We start from the raw sequence: 26,924 nt of genomic DNA on the forward strand, positions 1-26,924 counted from the left end.
TCTGAAGAATAGTCCAAAGGGTAGTGAAGGCAAGTAAAACGAAATTTTGGACCATAAAAAAACGAAATGAAATAGGATTGGAATAGAGGCTACAGTTTTTAACACATTTTTAGGGTCCATTTCTTGCAAAACTGTGGTCGCATCTTGCATGGAATCGCTTGTTTTTATCGCATTCATTAGACTACGCATTCGCGGGCTTCCTAGCTAAAGGTAACCTGTAAGGAAAATAAGATTGGGAGGGGAATTTTTTTAACACATCTTTTTCAATTTGGTGTGAAGCATGGGGTCTATGTAACAACCATCCAGGTAACCTGTAAGAAAAAGAGGACTGGGAGGTTAAGTTTTTAAGACATCTTTTTGAATTTGGAGTGAAGCGTAGGGTTCATACAACCACTCAGTCCGGGGTAACCCAAAAACCGTCTGCACACGATAGAGACTACAGTTGTTAACATACTTTTAGGGTCAATTTCTTGCAAAACTGTCGGCAACCGCTGGTTAGTATCGCGTTCATTAGACTGTGCATTCCCGATAACTTGAGACCATGCACTTCGGGCTATCCAAGAATATTAGGACTGGAAGAGTTGTAGTGGAGACCATAGAAATTATAAAAAACGAAACGAAATATAGATCTGTATTTTAATCAGATTGCCTCTATCGTGTTCAGAAGGTTTTTGGCAAACTGAGGTAATTCCGGAATGGAAGGTTGTATAACACTGAATATCTTAAAAAAGACCTCATCCCAATACGTTATCTTTTACTACTACATGTATTATGGGTTTGTTGATTTCGAAATAAATATCATCTGGCCGAAATCAGACTTCGAAAATGACATGTGTCTTTCGATGATTAATAACCCAAGTTTTATTGCGAGTTTCTTGTTATTGAAATAATTTCTTGCTTAAAAATAATAGAGATAAATTGGAAACCGACATTTTGAACTTTTACTCTTAGTACTCTAATTATGAATAAATTTGCTTTATTTTGACAAATTGACATATGGTGCCTTTAAGAATGAGCGTGTTGTGGTGACATAGCTGTTTATGCAACAGGAGTTTAGCTCTGTTAGTCTGATTAAACATTTTCCTTGACTAATAATATAAACTGATTCCATTACACAAAGTTGCTAGAAACGTTAGCCAGACTAATCAATTAACGTTGATTAGGTCACGTAGTTAATATTCTAAATTGGGACTGGCCAATCAGTGCACGCATCCTGTTATTGTTTTAAATTGAAGCTTTCTAATTTGAAATTGCGTCCAAATTCCTTTTTGGGTATTACTACACAACTAAACGACTATTTATAGCATATAAAATTAAACTTAGATCGATTATATTGTTCTGTTTCTCGCCGTTTTATTAAAATTAATATATTTTAAAACCCACCGTCGACATATTGAAACTGTCCATTAAGAATTGTTTGATTTTCAAATTTGCAGTGATTTTCCATATTTTGGTCATGAGTTTGGGGTAAATGTTCTAATCCGATTAGATTTTCTTACATAACAATAACACATTTTACAAACAGTATTCATCTGAGCTTCCATATTTTCATCGGATAAATCAATCATGTTTCTGGCCAATAAAGAGTAATTTGACCATCATCAACGGAAATCAACTTATCGATCGACACTTTTTGTTGCCTTGTTGTTTAGCGCCAATAAAAACACATTTCGTTTTCTGAGAATTCAAATTTCATCATTTTAATGACATCCATGATTTAATTTCCGATATGCTGCTTTCAATATTATATTTTAAACGATCAAAGTCAGAAGCATATGTTTCATGACAATATTTAACCAGACGTTTTAGTATACAGACTAAAAAGGATTTGGCCTATAACAGACCTCTGTTTTACTTGCTGAAGTCATTCAGTCTTCTTGGTGGGATATCACCAATGCCCACAAAAAGTCCACAATTTTCAGTGTATGTCCGCAGTGGCTGTAAACCAGCTAGACGCCATATTCATTAGGATGTCGTCCAGGAGTATCTTTTACCTCTTAACTTACCCATAAAGTACATGGAGTTGGATTTATAATCTCGATTAAACTTGGTTTGCTTGTGTAGTCTAGCATTCTATAGCAAGGTGGGGGTGGGGATGTATTACTCACAACCAAATATATACTGAGACAAGAATATTTTAACACCCAAGCTAAAAGCTGAATTCAGGAAATCTTTTGTATTTTCTATTACCACGGATTTATTCGGCCAACTTATGTTTTTGTATAGCAATTATTATAGTAGTGTCACGTGCGAGGCACGGTAAAATATGCGTATTTTGGGGGCAAACACCGGACACTACTTTGCTATGATTATTTTGGTATGTTTCCCTAGTAAATTCCACATACCATTATACGTTTGTGTATGTCTTTTCTTCACAGATGACATCATTATAGTGCAAGGAAATTGAGCTCAAACTTTCAAAATTTTCTGGAGGTAAAATATATCCCCCTCGAGGCTCACACCAGAGCAGGAACATCCGATTATTTTTCTGCACTCGTCCCTGTATTAGTGTCAATGGTACTAAATTTTATTATTATCTTATTTGTATAGAAGTAAGGACCGGGGTAGATAAACTTAGAAGCTGGATCCTAAACCTTTGGTAATAGACAAGATATAATAATCCTGTTACGGTCATGATGGGTCGGCTATAAACTACATGCAACATTTTAATTGAACACGTACTCATCATTAAATGTTTAAGGTGGCTAAGGGTAATCGGGTGGGGAGAGGGCCAAGATGTATTACTAGAACATTAATTGAAAGTGTAATCCGCGTGTCAGTGTCGTGTGCCTTTGGTTAAAGTAAACCCAGATTGGACCTCGTCATGTTGCTCTATATTTAGGTCCCACCCCCAAAGACTAGGGCAATAGATGTTGGAAAGCAGTGAAAACTCAATTTGATTATAATAACTGTTTATTGCAGATATTGATACTATGTATGGTGATACATCGTGGACATCATAAGTATTAAACTAGTATAATAATAATAATAAATGTCGAAGAACTAGTGAATATTACTCTTTTTAGGTCTCTCATATTGAGAGTGAATAATCAATATTTGTTCATGAATTTGACAGTGAAATTATGAAAGCGGTTTACTTTGACTATAATTTTCTTTCGAACATTAATCTACATTCATTAATCTACTCTATTCTAAATGAAAGATCGATCACACAGACAATTCATAGCTACCTGTTTATAATAAGCACTTTAAATTGTATTATATATCAACAATGCCTAAATACAGATTTGTTCGATGTAACAATTATCCAACTGATAATCTATTCAAGAATTAACAACAGATCTAAACATCGACTATTAAACAATAATTAATGGTAAAATATTCAATGAATAATAAAGTAAGTAACAATAACTAACGATATAAAGAGTAATTATCCTGTACACACAATCATGTAGAATACAATTACTGTCTATTACCGACTAGAATTCTGGAGTCTTTGCCAAGCAACTGATTCAATGTGGAAATGTTTATCTCCACACCCCCACACCGATGCCGTGGTAAGGTTGGGAATATACGAAAAGTTCAATAACACACTACGTGTTTTATATTTCCACGATTGACTTGAACCAAACCATCTGGGCGAAGGTGTGCTAAGGGAGATAACCTAGTTTTTAGAGTAAAATCGTTCACAGACACAACATATTATAGCCCCGGTCAACTTTTTTAGTGCCATTAAAGTCAAAAACATGTGTATATCCAAAATTGGTGCCAGATGTTTGTTTGGTATCTAATAAATTAGCTCACTATTTTGAATCAATAGTGGATCGATGAAACTGTATGTAAAAATTCATATCCTTATTTTCTGCTACCCAAGACCTAGGGGCTTCCGGCCACGGTGTACACTAATTTTTCTAGTCAGAAGAATAGGGGATTAGATGGGTGCGCAAGTCGCGGGGGTTGGGAGGGCTCCTCGTCATCTAAATCATGCACTGATTCAGCCTGACTGACCGGAAATGAATTATGATATTATAAATCAAACAAACTATGACACAGTTGTATATGGATATTACATTTTTGGCATAAACGCCAATCAACGGGAGAATTCAAAATCACTACTTCGTGTATGTGTATAATATACGGGTATTATACAGGATTCAGCGGTTTTCTTCAAACTGACCGGGGCCTATGTAGTTATTTTATTTTAATTTAAGGGACCCTCTTTTATATATCACAACATTTTAATTTGAACCTGAGTGATGAAAATAGAACTTGGTGAAACAAGCAACAATGGTAATATATTATAATAATCCAACGAAAATACAATTTCTCTATAACCATAACTATAGTATATCTAATGCTAATTATCCATTAATTTACTTAAGGCTTTTGCATAATCTTATATTAGTGTCTAAAAATATAGCTTTATTTAACGTCACAACTCTGTGGTAGCACTGCATTAATAGTGTATGTGTGTCTAGCTGCAATTAGTTTTTCAATATAGGCTTATTGCGAGTCTTAATAATCATCAACAAAATATTTTATATGCTCATTTATCTTTCCTTTTTGTAGGAGAGAGAGAGGGTGCGCGCGAGAGAGAGAGAGGGTGTTGTTTCAATAATTCGCTTGCGCGTAGGGGTCTTTAACAGTGGGAGGAAACCGAAGGACCCGGAGAAAATCCATGAGGTTGGACAGGCGACTCTACTCCTTGTCACGTACAATCTGTTGACAAAAAACACTCTTGTCTGGGTTTTGTTGGTGATTAGTAAGACCGCTCATTTGGACTAATTTTTGCGGGAAACGTGTTTATAATACACAAATAAATGAATAAACTCTTCAGCCAATTAAATTTCAGTGTATAATGACCAATTATGTACATTCTCAAATCCAGCCTAAGGTTTGAATCTTTGATATCAAGAGTTGTCTGTCCTTAGATATTTCATTACGGTTATTTTCATATGACATAACATAAAAATTTATATAGTCGCGATGTTTCTCTTTAGACCATAGCAAATGCAAAATATATGACTAAAATAATAATTCACAATTAATAAAATGGACATAACTAGGAGGATAAACTTCTAATAATGAATCTAAAAATCCATTCGTTATCGAACATATTTATCCTTAGTTGTTTATGAATGATAAAATATTAATTTATGAATGACAAAATATGGAACAAAAGGTAAATCCTAAAGCATATTATGAGTATTTAAAACATTATTATTACTATAACAAGATGTGTTATAATATATATACATGATGTATGATGTTATTATTTTTATTATTATTATCATAATAATAATCAATATTTGCATGTTCTCGGTATATTCTGTTATGATAAATAAATGTATTTTATATTCATATATGTTTATTATAAGTAAATATATACAGCATTTCGGGAGATGCATAGTATTGTCTCACCTGATAAAAGTCTACATGAAAACCTGATTAAATGGTTATCAAATAAAACAATGCACAAAATCTTTATATATAGATTACATTATCATTTTCATTTATATACATAAATAACGGTTCACATTAAAATACTTAAAAACATATAATATTTTTTTAAAAATTTCTTCATTAAATTAAAAAAGGAAAAAAATATGTTGGTCAAATGTCAAGCATCCAGGTAAGAACATGTAGGTCCTACCTACGCATCATGGTATGTTAGGTTCTTTGTGGGTTAATGCCGTTTCTTCCCGGATATCCTATGGATCTTATCAGCAGATGACAATACCTTATTAAGGAATTGGTTAAAATATCTTGCTCAAATTGGTTATCGAGAACTCTATAAAAATTTCACGTAAAATAACCCAATCGTTATTCCTAGGTCATTATTTTCCCTAAAACTATCCAGGGCCTACTCTATAAGGCTACATACAAAACTGACTAACCCACTTGTTCTGAAACTTGATCGATCTAACTTGGAAAATTTGCTGAACTATGCTTTAAATAAAACATGTCCGTATGCTATTAAATAAAACTATGGCTTAAAGAAGGAAAACTCCTGTTTTATCTAGCACTGAAACCTAAATGCATACAATAATTAACATCAGGTCCAAGTCATTACTCAACTTAAAATCCTGCTAGTTGGTTTCCTATAAAAACAAACATAAAGCTCTAGGTCCTTAAAAGCTTTCACATTAGCAACTGGGTTGTCTACAACTAATTGGAATACTTTAACGTAAAATTCTACATAAGAAGTCGCCATATTAGAATAATAATTGCGAAAAGAATCGGTAGTGACGTCATTCGTTTTTGTGCCGAATTACAATAATCTTCAGTACATTCACAGTACTCTATAGAAAAATGGTGTGTACCAATACGTCTTCTACAACCAGCATCACCGCTAGTGGCACACTGCCTGACAATTCGTACTTCTTTATTGTCTGAAATTAGAATTAAAAAATGTCTGGAGGTCTGGTAGTTAACAACTATTTGTTGTATTTTTTGCATTTAAAGGAGCTAAATCGCCAATATATGGGACCTAGAAATTGACACAAATGGGTCGCAACGCATATAATAATGAAATATTAATGTTTATAAACTGATTTACATTCAATCGTTTCCGTTTTTAATGTAATTTCTAATCAATTATGTTCGGTGAAATACCCCAGAAGTCTCAATCGAATAGCAATCTCTAGCCTCTTGTTATTCCAGTCTACACCGATAGTATTTATTGCGCATGCTCTCCTGATAAGAATATGCCTACACCGTCTTACATGACTTGTGGAATATGTCTATCCTCGTTCTTCGAGTCCCTTGATACAAATGGCACTGAAACGCATCATCGTGTACCATTGTTAAAATGTTTATCTTGTCTTAAATATCAGAAGCCCATCTTTTCCCGGTAAGATCACAGCAACCCCATTTCATTTCATTTCATTACTTTTACAAATCAGTGCTCTACACTCTGTAGCATATAAATTATGAAGATGTTTCCTTATATTAAGTGTGTCTGTATAGTAACTCAAGACAGTTTCTTCACGTCCCTTATATTGGAAACTATTGATTAGTCTTACTAATACAGAGGAGTACGTGATAAAAACCATATGCTTAATTATTTAAGCTTACATGTATAAAAGTAGTAAAATAAATTTAGGATACAGAACAAACGTGTAACTTAAATCATAGTAAAAGAAACTTGATTGTTATTTATCTTAGAGTGCTATTTGCTAGAAAACATTACTAACAACAACACTCACTGCATTACAAGTCGCAAGTCGGGAGGTTCAGTACTGGGGGGGGGGGGCATCAAATGGGTACAAAACCAAAGCCAAATTCTCCATGTTAAAATTTTGCGTAGAATACGTTGCCGAGTGGCAATCACGGTCATTTGCACTGAAATGGTTTTGTGCCAATTTGATGGACACTCCCCGCACTGAGCCTCTGGTCTATATGTATAATAAGAAATCTGTTGCATATTAAGAATTCTAGTACGTGGTGTTTGATCAAAATTGTAAAGCAAAATATATTAAAGCAGCTATGGTGGGCTTTGGGAGCATAACCCCATAGAGCCTGTCATGCGTAGGTCGGTTATTGGATGTCTCTGGCAAAACATATTGACGATCCAAAGAAAGTGGTGTGGGGGTGGAATGAAATGCCTGATTATTTATAGTTGCCGGTAATATGTCCTGCTATTTACAATTAATGTGGACAATTGTTAAGTTTCGTTACTCAAGATACAAGTAATTCTTAACATAATAGTAGTTGAGAACTAAGAGGTGTATTTGGTTAATCTTCTTAAAATAATCACACAGAAACTTTCCATTAATGACGTGAACAGTGTTGACCTTCAACCGATTTCTTCTGTGCCTCCAATTTATCTGTTGTTGATGTCTTTTTTTCTGGAGGTTTCGGGAAGACTAATTGGGCTGACAAATTACCAGGGGCTACTGACTAGAATAGCGCCAAGCTTGGGTTGAACTCTTTGCCGCCTGTTCACATGATTTCCTTGAAGCGTTGAAAACACTGATGACGGTTACTAAAGGTCGAGAAGAGATTCATCAATAATCAATGACAAACCCGTCGACCAGATTTTCAAAGTGCTCATTCTAAATGTTCCAAGGTAAATAGTGCTGTTTGCTTGAATAATACTTATATGGTTACCAGGTTGAGCACGATGTTTACTATACGTCTTGTCATTGCTTGATAGTAAAATCATTATACAAATAATTTGTAGTTAATACGATTATAAATTTTAAGGGTGAAAAGGGGTCGTATTTGTACAAATGAAAATATTAAAACATTATGGATATTTATACATTTTCGTAAATCTGGGTTTTTATCAGAATGACTGCAGCACACAATAGGCCTACATGTAATATGGTATTTATGGCCGTCTCTTTTGTATCAGAGTACTATAAATTCCTACGTCAAATGAAACGTCTGGCCAATTAGTTCATTCGGCAAAAGAGACCATTAGTCTTACGAGTAGATTCACTTAAATCACAAGCCTGAGAATATACTTACACGTTTGCAGCATTTTTCTACATCTTGTATAGTTCTTATTTCCTGGTAATTCATCACAATTTAATTCATATAAATGATGTAATTCTTTTGGTAAATTTATGCAATCTTCATGATGATAGTATGAATTACATGTATAACATCTGATACCAAGACCTGTAATATACAATTATTGGTGTGTTACATGTATAACATCTGATACCAAGACCTGTAATATACAATTAATGGTGTGTTACATGTACAACAGCTGATACCAAGACCTGTAATTTACAATGGTGTGTTACATGTATAACAGCTCAGGCCAAGACCTGTAATTTAAAATCATTGGTGTTTTGCACGTATAACAGCTGACACCAAGACCTGTAATATACAATTAATTGTGTGTTACATGTATAGCAGTTGATACCAAGACCTGTAATATACAATTAATGGTGTGTTACATGTATAGCAGTTGATACCAAGACCTGTAATATACAATTAATGATGTGTTACATGTATATTGTAATATACAATTAATGGTGTCTTACATATTATATCAGTTGATACCAGGGCGGGTAGGTAGGGTAGGCACAATGTACGTATATGCACCATCGACCACTCCTGGCTGCTGGTTTGCCCTTGGAAATCGACTGAATATGGCTGGTATTTCTGAATTCTTTTTCGAAAAGGGTGTGCGGCAGTCAACCTGTGCGTGAATCAGTGTGATTAATAAATAATATATTTATAATAAAAATATATTTATAGCCTTTTGAATAATGCTAGATGTCAGTACAATATTCGGGCCCTGTGGCTATTTTAGTTGAATTGTCCTTTGCGACAAGGTATATTCGAAGAATGTAGTATAAAAACACCTAAATCACATGCAGCTGTCTAAATCACGTAGATCACATTGTGATTAGAAGACTACACGAGTTGTGTGCATAATTTTATGCAATTTAGTAAGTGTAGACTACATTTTGATTCTTCGAATATCCTAATACTAAACTTTGTCCCACAATTCGTAAAGTTTGTAAAAGATTATCATACACTTGCTCTGAAGTGTGTGCAAGCACATGGGAAAGATATTTTCAGGATAAAATGTAAATAGCTTTACAGAAGAAATCGGTTGTCAGTAATTAATCTCACAGTGGCTGGCGTCTGTCATAGCTCCAAAATGACCTTTAATGTTGTTCTGTTGATTAATTTCCGGTAGATGTGAAACATTAATCCACAGCGTGCTAAGTTATTGTCAACACGATTAATATTATAATATTGGCATTGTTAATATCAAATCACTAGCCTCAATAGTTTCCAAGAGACAAGGTTGGATTTTTATTTTTCATCCATTTGCGAATTGTAGTGACTCTTTATTCAGTAAGATTTTGAAATAAAAACCTTACCACCTAATACGCCCACAAACAGCAAAGAACTAGTTTTGGAGTGTTTCTGTTGTTTACTTGGGTGTTTTGTTGGTAATGTTTTTAACAGGGGAATCAGGTCGTGAATAAAAAGTTTTGTTTGGACCACAAGAACGATTTTTTGGCAAAAGTACCCCGATCATTACGGGCCATAATGCCACCAGTAATTAGAACTACTCTGTCTATTTTAGAAGTGTAATGAGATATTCAGTGTAGCGTATGAACAAGTTTATAGTAATATTGATTATTGTCATAAAATATCTTATCTTCATCACTTCTTACTCCTTGTATCCTCTAACGTTACCATGTTTTATCGACTAAATCAATTCCACAGGTTATTTAACTGAACTCCATTATTAAAACGTTTATTTCTTAATCTTTGACTGACTTAAAAAATATATTTGCATAGTTTTATGGTCAGGGGCTTAATGTCCTAATAAAATTTCCAGTACATTGGCGTAAAGTTCCGGTGTTGAGGTTTGGCTCGGTACACGATTTGCATCAGTATCTTTTTTATTTTTCGTAAGGGGTGATACTGGCCTTGACAGGCATACTCCCTCAATCTAATAATATTACATAAAACATAAAATATGTAAATAAATAATATATAGAATATTCATAATAAATAAACAGGTTTTTGGGGAAAAAAGGGCCTCCTAATAGGACAGTAAAAGTCCGCGAAGCAACAAGATAAATCAATTCTACAGATAGGTTCCATATGACCAGGATCCTCTGACTGTAAGTTTTAAATGGATATAAAATGATCTGAATATATATTTAGATCATAAAGTTAAGGATGTTATTTTACAGAAACAATAACAGTATTAATAGTCAGTCCATCGAAGATTCTGTATTAATTCTGGTTTACATTATCAGCATGTAAACATTAATAATTCATGTATATAATATATATCTTTGGCACACAAAATAATGGTGATCGTACAGTGAAAATAACCATAACTCCTTACATTTGGATTCAAAATATTGCTTCGAAGGTTAGTGAAAAATGTACATTACTTTCGACTATCACGTTTCAATATACATGTATATACTAATTGTGAATACTGAAGGATGTGAACTTTAAAGATCAAAAACTTGGTTTCCGGTTTATTTTAAGATCATTTATCAAGCCAAGTATGAAGACGGTTTGTCAATATCTACACATAATAAAATAATGATCCGTTTAAATGTGTCTATAGCGTGGCCTATAAACGATCATTATTGGTACTGTTCGAGAAGATTGAATTATTATAAAGAAGGGACTTTGTTTACAGATAACCGAGTTATGTGTTAAATACCTATTGATCAATCTATAGCCATGGTCAACAAGTCGGATTATAGAGGATTTACAGAAGCACGGTTGTTTTATTGATTTGCTTGTATGAGGTCTGGGGGATGGATATTTAATAGGTGGTTTGATGAAGTATTTATTAAGCTCTATTTTTATTCATTTGGAAAATGATGTATAGTATGATACTTACAAATAGCTCAGAAATTTATTTAATACAATGGCTTCTGATTTGGATCGATCAGACTCGTGGTTAAACATGGGTATTACCGAGTGTCATAACATAACATAACATAACATAACATAACGTAATATATTACATTTGATATAGCGCACATTACTGTCATACATTCAATGACGCTTCAATTTCAAAAAGTCTTCAACAAACGTTAACGGGATGCTTTACGGAAGAGGTATATTTCGAGTTTCTTTTTCAAATCCGTTACAGTCTGACATTGTTTTACACTTGCGGTCCTAACAAAATGAATGATCTGTCTGCAAATGTTTTATTTTTAGTCTTGGGTATTGATAACATGTTTCTTTTATGACGATCTTGTATTGTATGATAAAGTTTGTGACTATAATAATTCAGAAAGGGAGGCAGAGCAAGGTTGTGGAAACACTTATACACCAGTATCAGTAGCTTGAGTTGGCATCGGACTTCAATTGGCAATGTATGAAGTTCTTCCAGAACAGCAGTAACTAACACCAAGAATCAGTTTTGCAGTAAAAGTTTGAATTTGTTGGAGAAGTTGAGCAATAGCTGCTGGCAGATCACAGAGCAGACTATTTCCATAATTCATATGGGAGAAAACAAAATGACGCTTAATGTTTAAGTTTTCGTCCAAATACATCCCCAGGAATTTAACACGGGATGTAGACTCAACTACAGAATCCTCGACTTTTAATTCGTGGATGGTAGACTTGTGGAGCTGACGGCTACCACCGAAGATAATAACATCAGTTTTGTTGACGTTCAACTTTAGTCGATTGTGTAGCATCCAGATTTTAACGTTGTCTAAGAACTCTGATATACAGAAAGCATTACTCAAGAAAGTTATAGACGATCTTCAATGTTAAAGGGTTTGTTACAGCCCTTTACAACGATATAAATATGTATAATTTATTTAGTGCTAAAATTTAACCCGGCTGTTTGTATTTGAAGAGTGGGTAGAAACCTTATGGCAACACCTCTAGTATCGAGGAAAATGAAATGGGGTTTAACGTCCTACTCTTCTGCTCCCAGTGGGATAATGAAGACTTGAATACTCCATACAGTGTGCTCAGGGGAATTTTGCCCAGACAACGAAGCTGTGGCCTACTCTTATATCGAATTCTTACTGCAAAGGGTTCTTTTACATGCATCCATGTGTGTATACAGGACCTCGGTTTCTCGTACCATCCGAATGACTATGAATCACTGACAAAGGTGGGGGGGGGGCATACCGAAAAATCCAGATGAACTTTCTCGTCCAACACCGGAATCGAACATGGGACCTCCCGGTTACATCTTACTTACTGACCAACCTCCTGTTAATATATATGTTAAAATCACTGTTCGTATTGGTATAAAATAAATACAGTGTACTTTGCTTTTGGCAAACTGTGAAGTACTGAATTATTCACAGCACGTAGATAAACAAGGTAATTCACAGATTTCCATGACGTTGTTTCCCCAGTTTTAAAAATTCAGGTATCTTTATCCTTCCGTAGAACATAGACAAAAATACCATATTACTTAAATCATGCACACGAATTATGTCTTTGTTCTCATCGCTTAGTCATGAATTCACACGCTAAAACATTTTTGGTGGGAATGTGATCCTCGACACGTCTGGGTTGCAGGTGTGGGTATACATGTATATATTTTCTTGTAATAAGACTAGATAACTCTGTATGTAGTCTAAAGACATTCAGTAATGCTAGGTTCCCACTGTCGTGAGATGCGTTAAGATAGGATTGTCCTTATTGAGTCTACGATCTTGTACGTGCAGATACGTTCGGATACATTTCAAAACGATCAACACGATTGCTACGACTGACCTCAATATGATAAAACCAGATAGGATCACCACGATTATTCCACGATTAAAACCGTGATTTCAATCGCAGCACGAATCGTGATAGTGGAAACCTAGCATAACATCAGATTTGTATGCCAATAGTTGTAAAATTTAGATACGGTTGAAGTGGTTCCGGATAACGTATATAATGATGTATCTTTAAAAGACGGGTATTTTGGGGGATCGGTGTGTAGCTATTCAACATCAGCGTGTATATGGGGTGTTCACACAGGTAACCGCTTTTTTATTTCTACAACTTGACTGGTGAATTTGTCGGGTGCGACGATAAACCAAGGTTAATCCGTGTACACATTATCGTTCATGTAACAGAAGAGCTGCAATTAACGGAATGCACGATGGGATGTCGCCCTTCTTCCTGACATTGCACCGTAGACTGCGTTGACGAAACGTTAAACTTTATTCCATTCCATGCTTTTTTTTATTTTCTTTCGCGCATTTATTTGGGATAAGTTTACTATAATATATTTTTAAAAAGAACACATCATTAAATGTTTCTACCTCATTTTTCTGATCTGATCGAACAAACACTCTCCGTACTTTAACACAATTATAGAGATAAACAAATCATTAGGCAGTAAGTAGAATGGTAATATTTATATATCTTACCTATACTGCGCATGGTAATTATATTATAACGTAAACCTACATAAGTAGGTCCATGTAAAACACATCAACATTCTTTTTTTTTGTGTGTGTAAAATATACCAGCTGTTCTTATGGTTTTATTATCAACACCGACGTGTAAATATTGAGTTTAAATCGCTATAAATTTATTAGAAAAGCCGAAGAGAATCACAAATGTCGGAATATACCTGTTTATATACCGTATACTAATTATTCTCAATTAGTAAATAGGTATATCGTTAGCACTTACTCTTTCAGATAAGTCAAATCTATCGTTTTAAATAGATGTGTATCCGAAGACCAAATTATTTGGGAAACCAAATATTATGAGATTAGATATGAAACTTACATCCATTTTTATCAAAATAGAAATGGGACTTGAGAGTCAAGAGTAAAGTGGATTGGGATAACGAGCTAAAAACAGATAGAAAACCTATCAATAATTTGATGGTTTAAGTAATCTGGTGATGCTAAAGTAATCTACGATATGTTATAAACCAGAGTGTTCAATCTGTTTTCTCTGCTATCTTTACTCATCTAGTCTGATTACCATCGAACATTATATATAGGTAACAGTAGTCTTATTATCATCTAACATTATGTCTAGGTAACATGTATGGGTGCTTCTAATTTCTGTTAAAAAGGAAAGGGGTTGGGTTTAAGTCTCGTCAACACATCATACTTGTCATTCAGAGACTGACTTATTAGTTATATATAGTAATTTGTAATTCTATGGTTAAGTTTGTAATGTGAGAAGAAGTATTTTACTGAGACAGTGTTGTTTCCGTCTAATCTTCTTCGTAATTCAACTGCCACGTCATCATTCCGGTGCACGGCCAACTAGTTCACGTAAATTAGTTTATATACATTCATATCATAATGGGTTGAGACCCATTTGTGTCAATTTCTAGGTCCCAAATATTAGCGGTTTTTTAGCTCCTTTAGATTAAGTTACTGATCTAAAGAAACCGAATTAAGCGGGACTTTTTGGTTCCTTCGCTACCCCTGAAAAGTAGGGCTTGAAAACCATAGTATACACTTTAAATATATATTATACAAAAGCTAAATCTGCCTATTGAAAGTCTTTATTTAGGCTTCATATGTTAAAGAAATTATTAATTAGACCTTTATTCACATGACAAGCTTAAAATCAACTCTGTAGACACTCGGATGGCATGGATACAGCTTGGATTTAAACAGTCTCCATTTAAAATTAAATCAAGAAATGGCCGACCAAGCTAACGTTTAACGGTAGTCCCTGTCGTCACTACCCGAAACTGGTGATGAAAGGCCTAGCAAGCGAGGGTACCATAGCCATTGAGAATGTTACTTGATAATCGAGAATATGTGGGTGGAGTTATCGTCTGTCAATCAAACGATTTGAAATTCTCGTAGACGGTGCGGACACAGTTGATGCCCATTTCTAGTCCAAACTTCCAACATTGACAACTCCGTCCACAAAAAAGTAATTTTTTTATCATTTATTTTTTAATTATTATAGCAAGAATGGCCAAAACGTTATTAAACTCTTAACTAATGTGTCTTTAAACTAAAACATTAATCTTCAGCAAACTAATTGAGCCCAAATTACATAGGTTCCTTTTGGCAAATCACATAGGTTTGTTAGGACAACTTAAGTGTGCCTCGTTGTTCTACTTTTGTAAGGAATGGTATAGAACTAACAAATTACTTATTAGTTTCATGTACGATAAGAGATATCTAGAACTCAACGTTGCTCTTAGACAGTTATTTTGTAAATTGACAAAATGTTGAATATTCCAAAAAATCACGCATTAATGGTTTTCTACGAGGCGTCTTTTTTAAACATCTAAACACGGATGGCTTTCCCACAAATAATATACTATACCAAAAGTCAGATGTGTATGCGTCTAAAATAATCTGTTACCAAACAGAGAATCTTCAGAGGATTGATGCACGTCACTAAATAGAAAACAGGAACACGTAGATTGGTCATTCAGATGTCTTTTTAAGAGTAAAACGGACAAATGGCGTTAAATGTGTATAACGGATTGACGCTTCCAATCTGTTTATAACAGCCATATTATTCCCATTAGGCCATCACGTCAGTAACTCGCCTTGTTCCCATCAAACCATTATTTAAATGGCGAAATTAAAAACTGACGAAGCATTAAATCCAATCATTATCTTAAATTAAAATCTTTTCAACTTTGAATAGTTCCTGACCAGTATTGATTTTGATGTTCGTCATAAAAATCGGCTCGTGTGTTCGAATCTTCCAGTTGTAAATGTCACAAACCATTTTAAACCATTGAACAACTACAATAACATTTTTTATTAATTTCTATTCCCTACCCACTGGAGAGTGAGGAAGAGATAGGGTTTAATGCCCACTCAATATACACTAGGTCATTTCGGTACTAACTTATGAAATAACTGTGTTTAAAAAATTCGATCAAGGCGGTCTTTAACTGGAAAATATCCACGAGCTTAATTAGGCTCCTTGTCACGTACAATCTAGGAATCTAAACGACACCGCTTGATTCATTAGAAGACCTTATGATCTAAAGTGCACATTATGGGTGAATAAATGAAATTTAACGTCCTAATGTATGGGAAGATTAATGAATAATATATCTCATATGGAATGAGTAAAAATGTCGCAACGTTTCACCAAAAAAGGTGGGACAGAGATTATATTTTTTAACTACGTAAATCCATATTGCAGTGGGGTACCGGTGCGGGGGAGAGAGGGGGGGGGGGGGGTAACGTTCACTTAACACCAACTAGATCATTTCGGGACTATCATATGGGTCAATTTTATTTCAGTAATTCGCTCGCGCGTAGTGGGAGTAAACCTGAGGACCCGGAGAAAAACCACGAGGTTGGACAGGCGACCCTACTCCTTGTGACGTACAACCGGTGAATCGAAACCACGCCAGTTGACTCGGTGACAGACCTTATGATACAACGCGCGCTACCATTCGCCCCCCCCCCCCCCGCGGTACCGGTGGCTGTTTGGAGCTAAATAGCCTAAAACAGAAATCCAATGCCCCTCCCCCTCCCTTCCCCCTCACCAACACCCCATTTTATATGTTTGCTTCCACCATGACATCTAGAGTAAACACAATTGATTTTCTACACGGATATTGTAAATTTTGTATAGTAAATTGTATTAGGGCACCAAACCAATAAACTGATTGGAAAGCATACTGATTAATCATACTATTCTAATATATGTCCGTTTGATAGTAATAATATTAAATACAATTATCCACAAATATTTATGGCAAAAATATTTTTAAAAAAATATGGCGATTGAAAGCTCTAGAGATAAAATAAGATAACGCCCTGGGAGATAAAACACCAGATACACTTGACTATTAGATTATACACATGGCAATTTGTTTACACTCATAACCTGTAATCCCATTAATAGCCATCATAGTGATTACATTCTCTCTTACTACTCCCTCAAAATACATGACGTGCCATGCGTGGGCTTTGTCTGTTTACGTAACAATTCGTCAGAATATGAAATATTCACATTCTACTTAGTAACATGGCTCCAAGTCTCTTAAGCATGAGATCAGCTTACAGCATTGTTTCTAATTACAAATAGCAACAGCACAGCCAGTATTTCGGAAATTAAAAACAAGCAGTTTGTCGAGTTATGCATGTACATGCACAGAACTTATAGAAGAATTTTCTGTAAATTCTAAAAATAAATGACATGATGGAAACACTTGGACAAATACCAGAAATATCAGACTAGTCCTTGAGTTATTATATATTTATGCTATGATGTAACAATGTTTATGAACTATATATAGCTAGAAGGGGTGGTCATGACTTTGCCCCATGCACTAATGGGCAAGTTCGGAACACTTGAAAAATTAGTACATGAATATAATTATATTCTATATAACAGATTTAATATAACTTCGAGATGATCATCGATAATATTTACCGCATAATGTACCTGTTCAGATAGGCAGATTGCGATGATGCACATTTTCTTCGATTTACCTCCTGGAATTTCCCAGACTTTTTGTATGCATACTGATTGACAACTAATCAACATCTAAACACGTGTCCTTTCATAACAAAATAATGTGTGCATTGATGAAAAAACCCACATTAATAATAGTTTTATTAGAGTTTAGTTATAAAGAACGTTGCAGCAGTCTACATATTGCAAGCTCATGACTACATGTATCTTCATGCTGTAAATGACGTAAAATCAACTAAATGGAATCTCACACGATGTTAGCGGTTACGCCCACCTCTGCCAGATAATAACGAGTTGAAAGGCTATCAAATGATTTAAGATTGAAGACGGTTTATTCAGTTAAACCAAGAAAGGTCATAGATCGCAGCTCATACTTGGCCTACATATAGGAGTCCCAGTTTTCACTAGGCCTCCGAAGAAACAAGATCTATGTAAATGTGGAAATCAAACGCCAAATGTTACAAAATATCCTATTTACCTTTTCCGAATGTTTGGAAATTAACACCAAAACAGTTAATTAGGGTTATCTACTCTGTAAGAGCGCTTACCTTCATTTTGTATCGATTGACTTGACCCGCAGATTATACCCCCTCCCACCCCAAATTAAACAACGTTAAATTTTAATAGATCATTGCACACACGTCTGAATTATAAATGGGATTATGCATTCACGAGGTGGTTCTTCGTCAAAAAGCCCGTCTTCAACCGGGACAACATAAGATATTTGCTAAGGATAACAATCAAGTGTTCTAAGCCCTTCGCACCCTATTAACCAGTCTTTTTCATTGAAATATATCTAGAACATTTCCATAATCAATTCAGACCTAGCTGTAGCTAATGTACGAGTACCAAAATTGTGTGAATTGCTCCAAGCAGCTTGTCTGAAAATAGGCGTGCCATTAAAACCAAAGGCCATTTAATACATTTTCACCCATACACACGTATTCAGTGACCAATGGCTTAAATGTCAGGGGTGAAGGAGCAGGTTATTGATCGCCAACAGTTGACTAACCAACACGTCTACAGCACACAGTATTTGAGAATCAATCATGGTGAGTAGAAAGTTTGGAGGAGAAAAACGTCCGACTCGAATTGTTCTGGGAACTCGGTAATAGATAAAGGTGGAGATCAATAAGACTATGGATTCGCTATGACTTTAGTTACATAATGCTTAATGATTTTTATCGTAATTCCAACAGCAGACGAACTCATACACAACTCCCCCTATTTTTATCCATGTGGACTGATCGACGATTAAAATTGGTCTATTATTTATATAGAATTTGTAGAATAGACAGATGTAGAATCGATTACTAGTACTGGGTAGCAACATTCTATAGTGTTGCTTCCAATCAATACAATTGTCCTTTAAACAACAGTTCTATTTAAAGGAGATCCCGCGCGTACTTCAGATGTTTAAAGGACTGATTACAAGAAACAAATTTAAAAGGATTCCAAGGCCAAAACTTTCTCAGAATAATTTATTTAAATGTTAAACATTAATAGGCATTAATCAAAGGCGAAGAAACTCATGAAAACTAACCTTCAATATAAACCGAAGCATTACACATAATTATATCCAGCCCTGTGTGCATTCCTCTGGTTCGTCGTTGCGAATTTGAGTTTACAGTTTAATTTGTCCCCATAAATGAACTTATCTTTATTTCCGAAGGCAAACACATCCAAAGTGCAGACGCTTGGATTGCCATTAAGGGACTTTTAAATTATTGTGCAAGTTGAGTCTCTAAAAGGAATATAAGTAAAAAAAATACTTCAGTTCCGTTCTTTATTTTCAAAGGTACGATGAATTAATAGTTGTCAACATTTGGCATCCTATAATGCAGATATAGACAGGATATGGTGAAAACAAGTCATCTATATCATCTTCGCTACATAAAATTTGATGGGCTTTTTTAAAAATTCTATTGAATATCAGCCGTTATTATTTTGATTTTGATTTTCAATTAAATTTAAATAATCCATTTGAGTACATTTTAGCGTGCATTATGTTTTGAAAAATTTAATATTGTCCGCAAAATGCAAATGACAATCAGAATGTTTTGATTGTGCATGGTCTTAAAGTCTGTTTAACCTTTAATTCTCGCATGTTGGGACTTTTATAGTAAGAAGCCTCTTTTCACAGAAGCGGATTTGTCTAATTTCAGTAAAAATTGCTGATTTACACAAAGCAAGTAATTAAGCTGTGTGGTGGTCGACAGCTACAGAATAAGCAAGAAAACAGCTATTTCTGAATTATATCTGACCAAACTAGCTTCTGGGCAAATATTGATGTGGCGGTGTATCGACTGGCATCTAACAAGAGGTGGTGGTTGATAGAACTGTCAGAGAGATAACATTTGAGATGAACAAGAAATCTACACCCGTCAATCATAGGGTATTCGCAGACGTAGAAAACGGTAAAACAACGAATGATTTTAACGCTGAATATTTAATATTCTGATATAATCGAGGATATAGTATTGTCAGGAAATGCCGACGTTGCTATGGTCTTAATCAACACATGGATCAGACCAAATGTCGTATGTTAAATAATTTTTATCAAACAAAAAACACATGATCATGCCGGATTTCGAAACTTTTGATATGGACGAGCGTCTAGTTTATAAGAAATAATATTATCTTTTACCTATCTGTACAGAATCGTGAGTTTTTAGGTTCATGTCATATTTTAACTGAATTTTAATAGTGCAAATAACTTCATTAGTGATTTAATACATGTATTTATAGATACAATCTGCCAGGGGGGGAAAGTCTGCCAAGTTTACACAGGTATCATAATATACATTAACTACTACATTCATAGCATGTAAGTCACTCAAAATTAATAATAATATGGCTCACGGAATCTGTGTTTCACAAGCAACAAGAACGTTAATCTTCTCCTTGGTTAATTAAACTTTATTGATGCTGAGAATGCGAAAGTTTGGTTTTCTTTTTAAAATGTATAATTATGTACTCTTCAGATAATGCCAGGAATAGCAGTTATATCACTGGCAATAAAACACCTGCTGCTATTTCTCTTCTTTTGTTCATAAGCTTAGTGACGTGGTCTGGCCATCCATTCGGGAGGGTATTAATTTGTCACAGTCTAGCATCCTTACTTCTTGCTTGCTCAAACCTCTGCCCGAAACCCCCCGCATGCCATTGTCATACTAACTTCTGCCACTGTCACATTTGACACTACACTTTACCTCAATGTCGTCTTCATGTGCGGCAATGAGCTTTCTTTGGTGGTGGTCATTTAGACAATCTACTACCAAAATCTGATTCCACAATGGATATCCATATGCATAATTAAAGATACATTAGTTAAGAGTTTAATAAAGAGTTGGTCATTTTTGCTATTATAATTCAAAAATATTGAAAATTTCAGTCAAATTATTTTATTCTGAACGGAGTTATCACTGTTGGAAGTTTGGGCTAGAAATAGGCATCAACCGTCTAAGAGAATTGTCGATCGTTTGAAAGACAGACGATAACTCCACCCAAATATTATCGATTATCAAGTAACATTCTCAATGGCTATGGTACCCTCGCTTGGTAGGCCTTTCATCGGCATTGTCCGGTAGTGGCGTCAGTGACTAACGGTAAATGTTAGCTTGGTCGGCCATTTATTGCTTTAATTTTAAATGGACAACTGTTTAAATCCAAGCTGTATCCAAGCCATCCGAGGGTCTACGGGGTTGATTTTGAGCTTCTTGTGTAAATAAAGGTCTAATTAACAATTTCTATAACATCTGAAGGCTAGATAAAGACTTGCAATAGGCCGATTTAGCTCTTGCATAATGTATGTTTAAGACATCCTTAACCATCGACTCAAGTAAGATTCACTGACAGGTCTATTCGCTCTAGATTTAATGTCACTCCATTCCAGCGTTATATGCCAGTGCGTCCTCATTAAATGCATGTATACATCTAATGTGTGTTTATAAAATAACGTACGGGAGAAACAAAAACCTTACTTATTGGGTCGCATTCTGATCAGGATTTGATATTAAGTCTGTGATATCACGTGACAGTTGATGGGAGTGATAAATCAAATACAAGTAGTCAAACAAACTGAAGTACAGCAACATTTGTAAATAAATTTGTGAACCGCGGGAACAAAACCCCAAAGAACTTATTGTGTTGAAATAGTTATGAACCGTAACACTGGGTCGTTCTGGGGAGAAGACAAACAAAGCCAATGTAATTCGCAGTGTCCAATACTTAGGCAAATTAATTAATTTATTCAAGTTAAACATTGACATCTATATAGCTTTAAGGGCACAATTCTACACAGTTTGCCATTCTTTTAACTGAATAGAATTTAATACAATGCAATAAAGGAAATAAAACTGATTCGAGTCTTGAAAGTTAAAAATTTATATTATCTTTAATCTCATGTAACTTTTATCTTAAAATATTTACATAATCTCTTGCAGAGGAATTTCATATTTTTATACACAATTCTTATCGGCATGCGTGTATTATTAGAGCCATGGAATGTAAGAACAATAACAAGCATGTAAGATAAAGCATTTAATTATACACCCAGCGGTAATTAGTGACAAAGACGTTGTACACGAAACTCATTAATCAGAAACCTTGCATACAACAGAGTAAAAATAAATGAAAGTATAGGGCTAAAGATTTAATACGACTTAAACTAGATTTAGAAAGTAGATAAAGCAAACAGCTTAACACAAAGAAAGTCATTGATTTTACTACGCACAGTTCTCTTTCAATGCATCAAACAAATCCCAAAGCTGTGATTAAGATCATCATTTTAGAATGTGCAAAAAGACAAAGAAGCATAGTTCTTTGAGAATAAAGCCTAACATGTAAAGTATCCTTTATAACGACGATATACAATTTACTAATTGATTCATCATGCCTTCTGAATTTTTAATGGATACCGACTGTTGCAATAATATATAGATTAATTAATAATAAACTATTACGCGAAATTGAAAGAGCATTATCATACATACAGAAAGATACGTCATAGTCATAGCTTTGGGTTTTTGTTAGATGTTTTGACTGATATTTTTAAACTAAATGCAACTTCCTTTAACCATATAAACATATTATCCTACACTGAAGAATTGTACTACGGGGAGTCACGGTGGCTCAGTGGATAAGGCGCTGGCTCATACAAGGAGGTCCATGGTTCGATCCCGGCTGTTTCCAGTTAATAGTGATGCAAGACTGAGATTCTGGGGCGCTGAAACAAACAAATAGCGATCTGGGCAAACTAAAGGTACATGTCACGTCAGTTAACTCATATGGTCATGTAGCGGATATCGAGAACCTGCCATCGTTCCTGAAAACACTAGCTTAATAAGGTAACTATTTTGTTTTGTAGCCGACGTTGGCTGCACTGGGGACAACAAACGCATCCAATTCAAGATGTTTTAGAAACATTTGGGACTATCTATCTGTTACCAGTCTTTAGGGGCGGATTAAAATGCAATGATGTCAACTAAAATAAATTCCACCATCCAAGACTTTGTTTTTCACGTTTTCTGTCTAAGGAAATGCATGGAACATATTAAGGGATGTCCCATCGGTATGATTTTTTCTGTTCTGTGATTAAAGATGGGGACTTAGTAACAATTACTCTTGTCTAGGGTTGTATATTTGCTAATCAATGTAATGGTCAATCATATTAAGTTAAACAAATGTTAAATTCATTAAAGATCTGATATTCAAGAATTAAAATGCCTACGAGAATGCTTGATCTTCTACGATCTTGACTGGTGGGAATGAATCGAATGGGGTTTTGTTTCTTTACTCGGTGCATCATACTTTTATTGCTTTGCTTATTTACGCAAATTACGTGAGAAAGGACAATATTGCCCACGGGCAGAGGCGTTTCCACCTACTTTTCTCAGGAATCAATCTGTCCAGGGTTCATTCGTGTGCACTACCAATTAGTAGTATACGGAGCTCCTTTGTTCGCCCCATCTTTTACCTACACTCCCTGTGTTGCACACGGGGTTCTTAGTTTTCCGTCCTATCAGAACGACTAGACACACTGAGATCGAGTTTGAAAGGATTGGAGGTTCTTCTCGGACCACTCCGGTGTTCGACCAGTGTCCTAACCATACAAACGAAAGAATGTAACATGAATTCCTGTAACAATAACATAGACTTTCATAATCTAATTCCATTTGTCATGCGTTGTAAGAACGGACACATCTGTGAATGCTAATGGACTTTTAAATGAAAAGGGGTTAAAACGTCCAGAAATAGTTACAAAGCATTGGAATAATTAGGTGCTAACTGTAGTCCATTGTTAAGCTGGACTTCATCATAGAGCAATTGTTAATAAACAAATAGTCTGCCCAGAACCACTAAGAAAAAAATCGATTATATTTCGGACTATCTGTTTCGGCATCTATTACCAATATTATCCTAATTAACATGATCACATGGGCCCTTACCAATATTTGACTAGTGGTTTACGGGAGGTCATCTGGATTTCAACACCCATCATCACGACAACTTTTCATAAATCCATGTAAATCAATAGTAGGCATTGATTTGGAAAAATGGTCGAACCGCACTGTTAATTGCTCAGATTAATGGTCAATGTCAAATCAGTTTATTTAAGCTATAATTAGTGGATTAATGTCGCTATTTTTGACAGCTGTGTGTTAATAGATACATGTTATATCGTCAGGAGTTAAATGATAGCAAATGCCTTTGACCATCCTACAAGAAATTGAAGAAAAGTAAATCAATAGGTTATCAACGCCTTTCTGACCTTCATGGACATTAGTATCATTAATTAGTTTCACTGACATTACCTCCCTGCCAGTTCTAATATATATAGCTTTTAAGAAAAAAAATACGGTATCTATGTGTTCCACGAGATGTACACATTTCTATCTATATGTAAGTATTATATATAATATACACACTACTTGATATTATCTACAGCAGTTATAACACAGAACAGTCAGTACAGTACCTACTACACAAAACGTCAATGACTGATGAAAAACAAAACATATAAATAAATAATGAAGCATCGCCTATTTATCACAGAAAACGTGCTTACCTTTCTGAACGAACAGACACAGTGTTAAGAAGAGAATAGAAATAGAGCCAATGTAATTCGTTGCATCCATCTTAGATTGGTAAAAATGTCAAAGCAGTAGACATCCGGGTAGTAAGGGTATCAGATACGTTGGCGCTAGAAAAATAGAAGCCGGTCTGATAACTCAGAAAATTATGTCTTTAGCACAAAACTGTAAGTCAGCTAGCTATTCTGTCTTCGAAAATAACCCCAACCAAAACGACAGACCGTCTCACATAATATCCTCACATCTATGCGTTCTATCTTTCAACACTCCGTTATACTCAGTCAGTGGCTATATTGCTACAATAGGCATCTGTAACGAGACCACTGCTTCGCGTGCAGACTGCATTTTAAATGAACAGAATTCCTGCTAGTTAACAGGAACCACGAGAATCTTGGTAACTACAGCCTCACGCGACATCATTATACCGCTTAGCAACCAAGATATATCCACCATTCATTCACGTTCTATATATATATATATATATATATATATATATATATATATATATATATATATATATATATATATAGTTTGAGAAAGTATTCTAAACATAGTTTGCTTAATTAAAAGATTTTATTACATATAAATTAGCATGATAAAGGTAAACATTAAAGACCTACAAAATAAACCATTATAAAAGATAGTAGATATATGGGGTTAAACTTCTCATCAGTATAGAGTCTGATGTTTTGAGGCTTATGCATTGTTTAATATACGTACGTCAATAAATATAACCCTAGCTAAAATCTTTTGATAGACCTCTTTTTAATCTCAGCGAATCCAAACCCGGCTAATATTATCTGTCGTGTATATTTTGGTTTAGATTTCTTATTTAAATGCTAAATAACCAATTTAATTACATTTTAGCCTGAATTAAGCCGCGGAAAATGAGACTTCATTATTATGTTAAAAGTATGGATATTATTAAATGCTGGGTCACGGGGTTTTGGCGGTATTTTAGAAGAAGTTATAAGTATTTCCTTTTACGTGGAATTCCTTTTGCCAGTTGGAATCCGATATAAGAGTAGGCCATAGTGCCGCGGCCCGGGCAAAATTTCCCTCATGAGACACTGTATAGTGTATGCCCGTCCTCATCATCCCAGTTGGAGCAGAAAAGTAGGACGTTAAACCCCATTTCATTTCATTTCATTTAGCTACATGTTATGGGGCATGAATATTTTACGAAAGTTGACTCTTATTAATGATAAATCTCAGTTATTGATAAGGCATGTTTTTATTCATGAAGCACTGGACAGTAATTGGTGAAATTTGTAGTGTCCTAATATTTTTAAAGAAGTTTTCCGGAATCCTTAAAAGTTTCAACATTCGCGTGCCAGCACTTGTCCAGATTTTCCTTTGGTTCTACTCAATGTAACATTTTTTTCATATATAACTTCTACGTTTACATAAAAGGCGAAAGCAAGTTCTCTGTTTAAATTTTGAAGAAATGAAAGAACTTTTGAATTTATTTTTTTGATTTGATCTTTGATTGAACATTTCTTGGCTTTGCATTGGGTGCTTATTGATTATTCTGTTTCAGAGACTTTAAGTTATGTGTTAACTATCTCTGGAAGTTTCCTGGGAGAAATTGCAAATTATATGTATTTATAGTGAGTAAACCATGGTCATATTAAGATACTTTTCTGGCCTTCCCATTCTATAAAGCACAGACAGGAAATGAGTTTTTGAAGTGGTGTGTCAAATAAAACACGTCAGTGTCTGATCTAGCGTTACATTACTGAACAATTGGTGGCTAATGAAAAAGACACGCACTATTTATTAATCAATGTATTCAAACTTTATTGAAACATCGAAGACCTCATAGTTTATGTTAGGTAAAATCTCTTGAATAAATAAGACGGATAATCTGTAGACTCCCTATAAGTCCAGGTATATTATTCCCATGGCTATTCGACCCGATTAACCCACGTGTCGTTTATATAGCATGTCTAGGAAGGTATACCAGGTAAATATGAAGTTTACCTTTACTTAAATAACAAGTTGTCGTTAACC

General features: G+C 34.7%; 1 long non-coding RNA gene across 1 annotated transcript; it reads right to left on the reverse strand.

Annotated features, from left to right (window-relative positions):
* Window positions 1-2,901: 2,901 nt before the first annotated feature.
* On the reverse strand, window positions 2,902-25,261 carry LOC126809909 (uncharacterized). The gene is made up of 3 exons (XR_007674987.2): window positions 24,887-25,261; window positions 8,437-8,589; window positions 2,902-6,353 (listed from the first exon to the last, which is right to left on the reverse strand). It is a non-coding gene; the product is annotated as an uncharacterized LOC126809909 (long non-coding RNA).
* Window positions 25,262-26,924: the final 1,663 nt, after the last annotated feature.

This window comes from Patella vulgata, chromosome 2, assembly GCF_932274485.2.
Source record: "Patella vulgata chromosome 2, xgPatVulg1.2, whole genome shotgun sequence".
Taxonomy (NCBI): domain Eukaryota; kingdom Metazoa; phylum Mollusca; class Gastropoda; family Patellidae; genus Patella; species Patella vulgata.